Below are 10,345 nucleotides of genomic sequence, written 5' to 3' on the forward strand. Positions count from 1 at the left end.
TATCATTGCCGTTCAGCCGATGAGGGCATCGGGTGACAAGATGCTGGTTATGTGAGTGCTATATATATATATATATATATATATATATATATATATATATATATATATATACACACACACACACACACACACACACACACACACACACACACACACAATTCAGAGCCTAATTTCGGATTTAATGTATAACTTTAAATAAAAACATCAATATAGCCATACTTACAAACCATGCAGGCTGAGAGTTTGAATGTTGCTCTGCACCCTGCCCCAGCACAAATCCCCACGCAACTGGGGAACTTCCTTCTTCCAGCCTGCGTGCTCAGCCAGTCACTGAGCCGCAGGCTGTAGCTTGACTTCCTGTTGGGCGGCTGAGCCGTCGCTCAGCAAACTGCCCAGCCAGCTCTGCAGCCGCAGCACCGGCGGCTGTGATGAACGCTGGCTGACGGGCTGGAGGCAGTGGGGAGCACTGCCGTGGATCTGAAGAGATCCGATCTCCGGCGGGGGGGGCTTTCATTTAGGGGGGCCCCAGGGTACTTACCCCCTGAGCCCACCCCTTAATCCGGCTCTGCAACCATGAAACAATAGTATAAAACACCAAATCATACTCCTAACATACCCAAAACATGCCATAACTAAGTCACAACCTACCAAACAATTTAACCATTGCTGCTAAATGTAAAATGACAAATTCAGGAGGTTTAAATTTCAACAGGAATATGAAAAGCCTTCTGTCTCCTTTCTTTTGGCTCAATAAATGGGTAAGTGTGTATGCACCCAAACTGGTAATTTTAGTTTTAACCAAATAAATTCCTTAAATTGTTTCCTGTAGAATAACCAGGCATATTACTGGTATTACTGAGGTTGAGATCAGCAGCTGATTGCACCATGGGCCATATTTGTTAGATTTTTTTTATTTATTAATCAAATTGCTGCCAACATTGAATCTATTCACCTATAGCAACCGTGTAGCTTTCAGGGATTTTGTTTCCTTGAATTAACAGATTCTCAGATGGCAAAGAAAGGCCTTCATTTTGGATTGAGATATTAGCTCAAATTTAGATTCTTTAGCTAAAAATGTATCAAATATGAGATTCAGTTATTCCAGAATTATTGCAAATTCTTCTAACTCTGAAGAATTGTGAATATGCGATGCCTGATTTTAATGATTTGGTATAAAATCTATTAGCATGTAGGATGGTATTTCTATCTGTCCTCTTAGAATATACTGAAGGATTTAAACTGGGTCCACAAAAGGAAATAAATAACATCTAATAAGTTAACTGACATAGCGTCAATGACAAGTGGAAACTTAATAGGACTAATGGAGTCACTGTGGTGATATAAATACATTTTTCTCTTAGACCAAATTATAAATCAATCATATATTTATATGGTGTAGAAAAAAAATCCCACCAGATATATTAGGAACAGTAGAAGAGATTACTTGCTCTTCCATAATCGTACACTGTAGGCCAGAATTGACCCAATCGCAAAGCCAGATACCTGTAAAAATAATTCTCCTTCATAATAAAAGAAAATATGGGTCAAGATCATATTGTAAATCCAAGAAAAATGCTTTACCAGGACATGTATACAAGTGCTTTGTTAATAAGACCACTCTTCCTTCTAATACATCACTACTAGGAATAAATATTTTGAAACTGATACATCGGTGCTGGAAAGTAAACTTTTATAGTAGTAATGGGAGGTAAATTGTGAAGCTTAATTAACAGTGATGTTGTGTTTATTAAGTAATTTGGATTATTTTTGATACATGGTTAAAGTAATGAATCCAAGAACATAGATACAGGCTGAAACACAGACCCCCTTACCAGATTTGATAGGATGGTCAGGAGGGGCCACCATGTCCTTATTCATTTTGGGCAGGGTACGTAATAGAAGTACAATTGGATGAAGAGTTAACAAAGTTTTCAAGAGTTTGTCCATTACTTTTTGAAGGGAATGAGAAACATTCACATCAGAGAAGTCTCATACCGCTTTCACATCACAAATGCTGGGTCGCACCCGGGGAATGGAAACGGATCCTTCCTCGGTTCGACACAACATTGGACCCTATCACTGGCGTCCCTGACAATATGCTGGGTTGAGTTGCCGTCGGGGGCGGGGACTGTGGCATCATCGGGGGTGGGTGCAGAAGCAGTGCTGGGAGATGAGATCATCTTGGCATTGCCTCTCCCTATGCAGTTAACGCATCGACCTGGGTAACCTGTTCATACTGCACCTGACCCAGGAATAACCCTTCTTTATTCCCGGGTTGAATTACCAGGTCAGGTGACACAGGATTTCTGGAGTGACCCTTTCACACCCTCAGAGATCTGTGTCAACCTGACAATATACTGGGTCAATACCAGGTTATTTTTGTGATGTGAAAGGGGTATCACTGTCTCCTGTTTATAAGCTGTGACATCTTTTGTCATAATTGATCTGCACTCGTCTGCTGGGCGGATCACAATGTCAGTATAGTTAGACAAGTAGACAGTGCTTGAAATTTCTCCTTTGGGCTTTCTTTGAAAAATCACCTCATTTTGTCAATAACTCCCTGACTTACTGTAAAAACATTAAAGCTTTTTTTTTATACTAAGATTGATTTGGGTCAAATTAGGATTTTGCTTGATGTTTCCCAGGAAGTGGTGCTTTGGGTCCATGAAAAATTTCATTCAGTTTCAAATGTCTAGCTTGTCATTCAATTACCTACTGTAGGGAATCAAATTGCACAAATAAGCCACAACTGAGAACATTTAGTTTCAAAAGTTTCAGCTTAGATGAGGGGATTGAGAGAGGTTCACATTCATATGTTATCCTTGGGACAGGAGATTATTTGGCCTTTCCTTTTCTTTATCCTCTGCCCCTGAGCACCCCTTATAAAGGGTTTGCATCAATACTAACTGCCCCCTAGGGGACTGAGCATCAGAGTCAGTTTGTGGTGTTGTATTTCTGTGCCAAATATGAATTATTTTCTGAAATCTGTGGGCATTGACCAGTCTATTGTATTGTTTTGATGGTCCATTCAGCCAGTTATATTCACAGATTAAGTTGACAGTCAGCATTTACTTTTGAAAGCTTCTGTTTATTAAATTGTGTTTAAATCCCAGCAATCAAAACCAGTTTATATTGTGAATCGTGATTCAAATGTAACAATTTTCTCTCTTAATTACTTCTACCATATCTCCATTCCAGACTGCTAATACCCCTTTTCTACTGACTCAAAAATCCTGTGTTATTGCACATGAGCACGCATGAACCCGGGATTTTTGTCAGTGCAAATGACTCCACCCAGGTCCAGTTACCTAGGAATCTTTCCTGGATACCTAGCAGTGTTTTACCTGGAAAGGTACCAGGTGAGCTGCATTGGAAATGGGTTACCTGGGTTGTTCAACCCAGGACCCATTTCCAGCGTAAGATGATGTAATTTCCAAGCAGTGGCACCTGCAACCATGTGTAGTGTGAACGGCACCGATCCAGAAATACCCCATATTGGCTCCACAGTGGAAAAGTGTTATGTCTTGGGTGTGACCTGGTTTGGAACGGTGTACCAAATCCTGGGTTAGACCTGTGGCTTCAATGGAAAAGTGGTATTAATCTCCAATAATATTAGATCGAGGCTACATTTATTTAAAACAGCAATCCATTGTTTACAAAACACAATGTTGTGTTGTCATATTGTGGGTGGGGTTTTCTTTTTTCATAATAGTCTATAAGGGTGTCACTAATATTTGAGACCACGATCTGCCCAGAACTCATCATCGGTATGATAACACATAAATCACAATTCCTTGGAACATGTTATCTGTGATATGTACTATAGTGACCAATGTAATCGCATAATTACTTTTCCTATTATTGCTGTCATACAAAGAGATGCTTGTCTATTTGTTACCTTGGTGACATAATTAATGCGTGCCAAGGTGGATGTCCGGATGCGAGTTTATTTTCATATAGAATACTGTATGTTTGGGTATACAATATTCCTGATTACAATGTGAAATAATACTTTGAAACTTCAGTTTACTTCCTGTTGTAAACTTGTACATTTAGCCTTGCTCTGTGTGTTTATACAGTATATATGATTATGGGAACACTGCAGTCACCATATGTTATACAGTATATTGTGAAAGCTCCAAACAGCATTCTACTGTATATACTGTAAAATCAGAACAAAGGACATCGCAAGGTAGTACGGTGCAGGGAATATGGCGGGGTGTATCTAATGAGGGTAGGTGGGTTTGACCTCCAGAGAGCTTTGGTGGCGGGCGGAGCTGCGTCACACAGAAGTCAGGTGACCGGCATGTCAGTGACATGATCTGGTGGCAGATATAGTGGAGTTAGTGTCACTGCTGTTGAATCACAACTAGATGGTACAATGTCTCGTAGTATTGGTGCTTTGGCTGAGTCACGGAGTGGGGTGATGCATGGTGCATTAGCATATAGATGTGTTACCTCAGGTTTGTATGTTCCGGAGGTTCATCATGGTTGCCCTGCGGGTCCGCGTGGGACTGTGGTGGCCTGAGGTGTTCGTTCAGGCCCGGACTTTCTAGAGGTGAGCAGTCTGGAAGGAAAGCTCTGGGAGCATGTAAACAATTAGCAGTGCAAGGATTGGGAGCATCCAATGGAGTTGGTAGTGGGGAAAGGGCCAGTCTGCGGGGTTGCAATGGAGGTGCAAAGGGAGTTGGTCAGCGTGCGGTTATATCAGGCCATACTAACGCTGGCAGACCGCGGAGATTTGAGCCTTTGAACTCGAGTATGAGGGGCAGAACTGTTTCTGAAGGGACACCAGGCAGGCTCACAGTCCCTGGGCGGTCATACACAGATGTAGTGTGTTCAGGGTGTGGTCACCAGGATGGGGGGTGCAAAGTTGCTGGCTGGAATTCATTCTAAAGTCCTCTAATGTTGATTTATAAATCAACATCAGAGGACTTTAGAACACTATGTATGTCTAAGGAATAAAAAAATAATTTAAATAAATGGGAGAAGTGAGCTTTGAGAAGACTAATAAAAGATTAATCTATAATCATTAAAGAGGCTGACAAGTGGGGTGGGCTAATTATTCAGGACAGAGTATTATATTGTAGAAGCTCATAGACAACTGCATAGTTAGAAATTTTACCATGTCCTATCTGTGGATCCCACTACTCCAGGATGCAATGGAGGATGGGGTTATATCCAGAGAAGAATTTAAATTCTTATTTCCTAATTTTATTACTATTCCAGTTTATTATCATTTGTCTAAAATTCATAAGTCCCTCACTTCACCCCAAGATGTCCTATTATTTTAGGTGTAAATTCTCTTACTACTTTTCTTTCAGACTACGTTGACACGTATTTACAACCCTGTGTCTCTCAGTTGAGGTCCCATGTACGAGATACCATATATTTGTTACAACTTATATAAAACATCAATTGGAAATCTTCATATTCATTTGCGACCTTAGATGCAATTGGCCTGTATACCAACATACCATATGAGTTGGCGGTTCAGGCAGTTGCAAATGTTATAGGCTGTGATGGGGACCTCACTGAGAGATACAGGAAGTTTATTTTGGATTCTATTCAATTTATTCCTTCTCACAACTATTTTCTTTTTTCGAGCACATTTTATTCTCAAATTATGGGCACGGTCATGGGGACCAGGTTCGCTCCTAGTTATGCCAACCTATATATGGGAGAGTTTAAGGAGGAGTTAATATGGGGGGTTGATAAGGCGCACGCCTGGTTCTCTTTGGCTGGTACATAGACGATCTGTTTATTGTTTGAGATAGGGCTCTAGACACGTTCACGAGTTAATTTTCTCAACAATAACACTTATAATTTAACCTTCACGATTAATTTTCTGGATATAACCCTGGATATAAGAGATAATCAAATGTAAATGTCAAATTTCACTGAAGAAGTTGGTAGTAATGCATATTTAAATAATAAAAGTGTGCACTACACAGCCTGGAAGAACAATATACTGAAAGGCCAACTTCTCAGGTTGAGAAGAACTTGTTCCTTAACTTCATCCTTTTTGGATCAAGCAAATATCTTAATAGAAAGCTTTACAAATAAGGAGTATCCACAATACCTATTAGGCAGGGCTCTAAAAGAAGTATTGGAGATTGATAGATGAACATTGCTTTATCCTAAAGATAAGAACTGTGGGAAAATCAATAATAAGGAATGGGCATTTGTTTCAAAGTTTAATTGTAGGTCGAATGAGATAAAGAATATAATTTAAACATAATTTCCATATGCCTAGAAGTGATCCTGTCCTATATGATATTTTGCCAGTAAAACCTGAATTTGTTTTCAGGAAAAATAAATTCTTAAAAACACTGTTGGCTCCAAGCCAACTTAAAGCTGATGGGAAAAATAATAAGAGAGATCAAATGTGGTTAAAGTCTAAAACTATAGGTTATTATAAATGTGGGACCAATAAATGTACTACATGTACCCATTCATGTAATAGGACATTGGTGATCCCATTACCAATAGAAGGGAAGACTATTAGCATCACAAGCTTTATAAACTGTAACACCTCTTGGGTAGTTTATCTTTTGGAATATGGATGTCACCACAGTCATGTAGGGAGAATAACAGGATGATAAAAACAAGATTTATGGAACACCGTAGGAATATAATTAATGGTGTAACTAGACATAGTGTCTCCAGACATTTTTTACATTTTCATAATAAAGATTCATCTTCTCTTAGGATTACAGGTTTAGAACACATCCCCAAAAACCAGTAGGGGTGGAGATTGGTTTACTAATTTGTGCAGAGATTTTTTGGACCTTTCAGTTAGACGCATTGTTCCCTAGTGGACTTAATGAGGCATTAGAACTTAATGCTGTACTTTAAGGATAGGAATGGGTTAGCCATAACCGAGAATTTGCATGCACTATAATAGGTGTGTGCAATTAGTGATGATATAATAAGAGAGATGTAATGTATTAAGTATGAAACATAAGTATTCTGAGATATGACCACAAGATGGCACCAAACTATGTTGTCATAGAAAAATGATGTGTTTCTTTCATTTTATACTTATTTCTGTTTATTTCTGTATAATTATATATGTATATCTTGAACTCTAATAGGAACGATTTTTATAAAAATATTAGCTAAATAAACTATATAATATTATTATTATTTATTCATTATATGGCGCCACAAGGGTTCCGCAGCGCCCAATTACAGAGTACATAAATAATCAAAACAGGAAAACAGCAACTTACAGTTGATGACAATATAGGACAAGTACAGGGTAAATAAACATAGCTACATCAGCAGATAACACTGAAATAAGTATCAGGTGGCAGAGGACTGTTGGAGTTGGTGCAGTTGAAGATTATTAAAGTAGGAGAAAGGATAAGCACATGGGGAAGAGGGCCCTACTCGGAAGAGCTTACATTCTTAAGGTGAGGGGTAGACAGACAGGGGTGACACAGACTGGGTACATAATGTAGAAGTATTTCTATAAATGATTCTGGTGTGCTGTGTTTTTTTATGGAGACGCTAATTGGAGCATTAGTCACATGATCGGGATTAGAAATGAAATGGAGGTCTGGGAAGCATAACATCCTTGAAAAAATCAAGAGAAAAAGAAAGACTATGCTGGGGCACTCTTTATGAAAAGATGAGACAGTAAAATGTAACCTTTACTTAGGATCATATAACATATAGTGTGATAATAAAGATAAGGTATTCTAAACACAAATATACATACCAAGGTAATTCAAATTAATAAACAGTAAATACTGCAAAAGATTAAAAATTATTATATATAAATGCAGGAGTAGCTTAACATATGTTTACTATCAGCAGGTGGATAGCTAGAATCTCCTGTGATGATATCCCGTGAGTTAATCTAGGCACCATTAGATTGAAAGGTTTGTTGCCTAATATGGTGTTGAACCACCTACTGTATCAATGTCTGACAGTAGTGTCACCATAGGCATTTTAATGCAGCAGATTAGACAGGAGTGTATAATCTGCTGAGTTGATAATTATTAATGATAGCCAACAAATAGTGGATTGAATCATAAAGAAGTGGTTTTAAAGACACAATAAGTTTGTGAGAAGATATGGACATCATATATGAAACTTATAAAGATCAATGTATTGTTTCTTTTGAAAGAGGAGAAGAAGAAAATTAGAGGAATGTTCCTGCTGCTTTCCAGCCAAGTTTACTGCACCTGGTGTTCCTTGGCAGTCTCCCAAACAAGTACTGACCAGGCCTTCCAGAGCTTTGCTTCTAAGATCAAACGAGATTAGGCGTCTCCTGTGGAGTATGGCCGTAAACGGTTGGATGAGTGAGTACTTATTCCTGGTAAACAGAAATGTGCTTCTGCTGTCCAGAACTGAGGTTTCCACAAATAATAGTCACCACCACCGTGGTGAGAAAAACTGGATGAGAGAGCACATTAGCACAGATGTGCACGAGTGTAAGGAAAGAAAAATGGTAGCAATAAATGCCAATAGTGCATGAATTGGGTATGGAAGAAAAAGAACAAGAGAAGATGGTCGTTGTACATAGATTTACAAGCTACTAAGTGCAGCTGATTGAAAGCAATCAAGTACAATTAGTTATAAATAGAATTGGGTGTTAGTATTCAGGCTGAATCAGGTCTGTAAAATGGTCTTAAAAGCAGATTATCTATTTAATCATATTATAGACATAATTTAGCATCATTAGAATTGAAAAGTAATCTCTTCAAACAGAAGGGAAAGATAAATATAGCAAAAAAACTTTTTTAGTGTCAGATGTTCAAATTTGTATTAGTGCTGTTGAAGCTATGTAAAGTATGTAAATTTTGTCCTAAAAACAAATTGGCTGTGCAATCACAGTACAGGCATAGTTTGCAGCATAACATCCTTCCTATTAAAGAACCATTTTGCTGTTGGAGAGATCGGGACATGTGATCTCCTAGTCTAATTAACCTTACTCATTGCATATCCCGTGATCATGTGAAAGACTTTGTGACTGGTGATGCCGCATCACGTGATCATGTGACAGACCTTGTGACTGGTGATGCCGAGTCACGTGACCGCGCTGACTGCCAATCATACTAGACCTGCATTCCATATACAGGAAGAGCAGCCTGGCGGTCATGTGACCGGGAATCGGTGCCTATGTTTAAATTTAGATTTTAGCCAAGACAGTTATTTTTATACTTCTTAATATTTATTACATATACTATGTTTGTTATTATAAAGAACTGGATATGGTTTGATTGTCTATAATATTTAAGAATTTAGAATACTGATCAGCTGAAAACAAAGGGCAATTAGCACTGCTATAAAAAGGGCACTTTGGCACTGCACCACATAACCTTGAAAAAGCTGTGGCAAGCAGTGAAACGCATTGGTGGAGGAGTTAGGCCTACAATTTTGGATTTGTCTATTATATCTGGAGACAAGCCTAAAAGGGCAAGGGAAGCCAGTGAAGGGCTTGTAGGAGATGAGAGGTGGATGTACTGTAGTGCGATTGGTGAGAAAGATGAGCCGGGCTGCAGCATTAAGGATAGATTGGAGTGGAGAAAGATAATTGTCAGAGAGGCATGTTAGGAGAAGATTACAGTAGTCCAGTCTGGAAATAATCAGTGAGGGAATAATGATCTTAGTGGCATCCTGGGTGAGAAAAGGTCTGATCCTGAAAATGTTTTTGAAATGAAAATGACAGGTTTGTGAGAGGTGCTGAATGTGTGGTTTGAAGGAGAGAAAGGAGTCAAGGATTACACCAAGACAGCATACTTGGGGGCTAGAGGAGATAGTAGTACTGTCAATGGATAATAAGATTGTGGGATGTGAGGTTGTGTGGGAGGGTGGGAAGATGATCAGCTCAGTCTTATACATGTTGAGTTTAAGAAAGCACTGGGAAGAGATAGCAGAAAGACAGTTGGAGGTACGACTGAGTAGAGCCATGGAGAGATCAGGGGAGGAGAGGTAGATTTGAGTGTCATCAGCATAGAGGTGGTATTGGAAGTTAAAAGAACTAATGACTTCACCTAAAGAGGATGTATAGAGAGAGAAAAGGAGAGGACCAAGAACAGAGCCTTGGGGGACACCAACAGTTAGTGGAAGTGGGGGGCGGTAGCATCATGAGAGGAGACAGAGAAGGAACGATTAGATAGGTAGGACGACAACCAGGAGAGGGCAGTATCCTGCAGACCAAGAGAGTGAAGGATTTGCAGAAAGAGAGGGTGGTCCACAGTGTCAAAAGCAGCAGAGAGGTCAAGAAGAATAAGCAGAGAGTAGTGGCCCTTAGATTTGGCTACATGGAGGTCATTACAAAAATAGATACTGGATGAGAATGACTTGTGACCCTTTAGCTGCAGCTCAGTCC

At 39.2% G+C, this 10,345-nt stretch overlaps 1 pseudogene; it reads right to left on the bottom strand.

Annotated features, from left to right (window-relative positions):
• Positions 1–8,183: 8,183 nt before the first annotated feature.
• On the bottom strand, positions 8,184–8,302 carry LOC134897502 (5S ribosomal RNA; annotated as a pseudogene).
• Positions 8,303–10,345: the final 2,043 nt, after the last annotated feature.

This window comes from Pseudophryne corroboree, chromosome 3 (genome assembly GCF_028390025.1).
Source record: "Pseudophryne corroboree isolate aPseCor3 chromosome 3, aPseCor3.hap2, whole genome shotgun sequence".
Taxonomy (NCBI): domain Eukaryota; kingdom Metazoa; phylum Chordata; class Amphibia; order Anura; family Myobatrachidae; genus Pseudophryne; species Pseudophryne corroboree.